Genomic DNA, 4,258 nt, shown 5'->3' with positions numbered 1-4,258 from the left:
ATTTAAAATTGTATTCCTGATAATTCTGCCATCTTGACGTCTGATAACGTAGCTGAGAATGACAAATGTGCCGCAGCGCTTTAGCGTTCGCTCCTCGTTCCTTTTTTCCTTCCATTCGCGTTTGCATAAACCTTCTTTGTTCTTTGATTTCGGGTGTACAAGCGAATGGGGGAGTGGGAGAGGCAATGGCAGCCATGCTATAAGTGGCAGCCACAGAAAGTGTAAAAGCGGAAAGTTTGAAATTTTATCACAGCTGTCTGAGACAACGAAACGAAATCCGACTCAAAGTAGCAGCAACAAAAAAACGAAAAAAAAAACAAACAACAATCGAAAAGAGTTATAATAATGTTGCTGCAGCAGATAGCAATGAAATAAGCAAATATACCTGTAAAAGAATGATGTCATTACACATCGTAAACAAAAACAACAAACACAATTAGCAGTAGTCACTCGAAATGGAATTGGAGCATCGCTATGACATACATACATACATACATATATATATGTATGTATGTATATAGGTAATTAGTGTCGTCTAAGTACCCGGAAAATTGTTTGTAAATGGAGCAGTGGAAGCACTCCTCCATGGCTTCAAAACGCCCACCATTGCAAACAAGTAAATTTTCGTGAGTTTCACCAATCAAATTTGAATAAATATTTGCTTATTTATTCCTTTATTAAATATGCAGTTGCACAGCATCGTTAAAAACAATACAACAGTCAAATGCAGCGACTTGAATATGCAAACATTTTTTGAGTAATTTTAGAGTATGTTAATTGGTTGTTTACACTTAACAACAGTCAGTTAGCTTTGAGAAAAGACCAGCTAGCGGTACAGAAAAAAGTTGCACACCAATCAATTGCACTGAGAAAAGAGTTTAGTTACGTCAACCAAATATGTTTTTCTCAAAAAAAAATTAGATTGTAGTTCTGTTCATTATTTGGTTATAATTGCCAAATTATGACTTTTATCTGAGCTTAGTTGTTTTTAGGGATTTTTATATGTATACCATACTAGTGATCAGAAGTTTCGAGTACTTTTGAGGACCGAGTTCTTTGGTATCGACACTTCTAAGGATCGAATGTTTTTGAGAGTACTGAATACTTTCTTACAATATACACATGTTGGTAACATTTCCATGCTTACAGGACTATTCTGCACGTTATCGAAGATTTTGTAATCGGAAATTTTTATCACCAAAAACGTTCCCAGTTCGTGTCGATATTGAACCTTCAAATTGAGTACAATAATTTCTAAATACTGGTAAATGTGAAAAAACCTAAGTACTTTTATGAATCTTCACTTTATACTGAGTACTTTAAATCGATCCTGAGTACAGTATATTCTGCTTAGCTGCACATCCTTCTTTGCACGAAAAACTTGTGCACGTAACCGAAAAAGGCACTAAAGCGAATTTTCTTTACTACTTCAATGAGGAAGGTATCCGAATCCCTATGAAACCAAGTATTGGCGGAGCACTTACCATGTAGAAATTACTGCAAGTGAAATTTTTACCGAATGTTATCTAATTATCTATATAACTACATAAATTGATAGCAATTTTCGTTGTTCTGCGAGATGAGCAAAATAAATAAAAGGTTGTAAAATTAGGTAATTGTAGGGCCAGTGCAGGTAAACGCAATACTTTCCTTGATAATTGATACTAGTCGCACAATTTTTAAGGCAGGTATCGCCAATGCGCCGGTATGTTGAATGCATCTATCGGAGCAGTTTCCTTATAAATGTTAAAAATAATGCGTTTGATGCGCATTTTGGGGTAGGTATCTTAAATGTGCACTTAAGCATAGAGGCAGCAAAGCAAAATATACTGTATATGTATCAAAATCAGAATTGGATCGGATTATTTTTAAGTTTTGAGTACCTTCGAGTTCTTTTAAGTTCTAAGTACTTTCGAACTTTTTTGTTAGTACTGAGTGCCTTGGAGTACTCAGTATTCGTTCTTTCAAAAATCGTGTGCTGTCGAATCAAGAAAAAGACTTGGTTTTTTCCAATTTTTTTTTTATTGAGTTTGGCTGTTATTCTAATTATTTTCTAGAATATATCAATCAACGACACATTCAGGCGGGAGCTAATGGATTAAAATGTTCTACGAAAATATTTCCCATGAGATTTTACTATTTCATTTATTATTTTCGAATTTTTTGAAAACTACTTAGCCCGGGACATGAAAACTTTAGTAGGTCAAAAAATAAATATACGAGCTAACTTTTGCAAATCCATCGAATGTTTTACTATTGGTTGGGTATACTTTCAGAAAATGTTAAAAAAATCCTGGGCTGGTTTTGGCTGTCCCACAGTGTAAATTAAAATAGTTGAGGTCGTTTTTTATTTTGGAAAACAACAACCAACACAAATAATAATGTCAGCACAGAAATGCAGTGACGCATCATCACTCCTGCCAAAAAGTGCTAAATTTTTTTACTGAGTAGTCTATTGAGAAGCAAAATCCTCTTTCAAAGCTTTAAGTAGTGATTACAAATTGTTATCTTTTTGATAACTGGGTTTATTTTTTACACATATACACTATGTGCACATGCATGGATTATAAATAAATTTAAAATATTTACGTTGGCACATGAATATGCACAAGTGATAATCCTTTGTTTGTTTAAAAAATGCCGTGCACCATTAATTAATGTTTACCTTCAACAATAACACTAAGAAAGGTATGTTGGAAAGTACATACATACACAGCTACATATGTACGTATGTTTAACGAATTAACTCGCACCTTAAGATAGAAACACGAAAGTATACTCGCATAAATATGTATGTACATTAGGGTCAACACCTAAAAGTCGGTGCTGTTTGCCATTAGAATTACATTTTTTATTGATTAAGACTTACGCCAAAATATTTCGACAAAATATTACGAATTACGTTGGGACAACAAATTTAAAAATACCTCCCAAAATCGAGTTTTTATAAATAAAATCGGTTTTAATAAAATTTTTCTTTTTTTTATTACCTTAGACGATAGAAGAGTTTAAGCTTAAAAGATCTGCATAAAAATGTATGAAAATTTTATTCTCAAATCGGTCTAACGTAGGTCTTCATAATTTTTTCCGAATATCTTGGCGGAAGCCTTAAAAAGCGTATAATAAATTTTATAATTCCGTTGGCAAAAATGCGATTTCATTTTGTGAGGCACCCTAATGCACTAACATATGTACATATGTACTTCGTAGTTGAAACATTTGTTATATTATGAAAGTGGTAAATGTCACACAAAGTGACAACTCACGACTTGTGTCAACGTTGCATCAACATCGGTCTCACTCACCTAAGAAAGCAGCCTGAAAATGTAAAAAGCAAAAAAAAGATTGGAATTAAAGGCATGTGAGTGGCCAATGTTGTTGTGACGTCGTGAAGAAATCTTTCTGTGCTTACTTAGTCTCACTACGCTAACAAAAAAAAAAATGTTTCATATCTCCAGGTACCTTCACTGCAGGGCAGACTATGAATAATCCGGTAGCCACTGGTCGACTAAGCAATATAATAAAAACGGAGAAAATATTGATCGGAGTAATAAGCCGAGAGTACTATTCATAAATATTCATTTATATTGCTCATTCACACTTCAACTTAAGTGATAATTTTTACACAATTATATATGAGGCCATGAGAACAAAAGTGGCCTAACCCACATTTATTTTTTTTTTTGTACTTAACTTGTTAAAATAGTTTCAAATGTAATAAATTTTAAAGTAGAGGTTGCTTGTTCCTTAATTTTATAGTACGTTATGTAGCTCTGAACCTTAGAATTAAGGAATAATCGACTTTTATTTTAGAATGGTTCACATTTGAGACTGTTTTAAGTGGGCAAGTACAAAAAAAATAAATTTTGGGTTAGGCCACTTCTGTTCTCATGGCCTCATATAGACGTAAAGTTAGAGTGTAGTATGTACAAATGTACACATAGCTAGCAAAGAACATGTTTGAGCATAATTTGTCATGTCCATATATAGGTATTTTATATGTATGTATGAATATTTATATGTACCTACATGGGGCTATATCCCAACCTATGTTCTTTAGGTACTCATACCTGTTAACAAATATCTACATATCGATGGTCGTCTGCAATAACGGCACAACTCAAGTAAAAGTAAAAAATAAAATTTTCTGGGTTTAACACATCGCACTTTTTAAATGCATTTTAATTATTTATAATGAGTTATTTATGAACGAAGAAACTAGATCGTTGTCTTATATCACTTTTCAATATTCAGGCAG

This window comes from Rhagoletis pomonella, unplaced genomic scaffold (genome assembly GCF_013731165.1).
Source record: "Rhagoletis pomonella isolate Grant_MI unplaced genomic scaffold, Rhpom_1.0 Rhpom_scaffold_00002, whole genome shotgun sequence".
Classification (NCBI taxonomy): Eukaryota; Metazoa; Arthropoda; class Insecta; order Diptera; family Tephritidae; genus Rhagoletis; species Rhagoletis pomonella.
Note: the sequence above shows the minus strand (reverse complement) of the source record.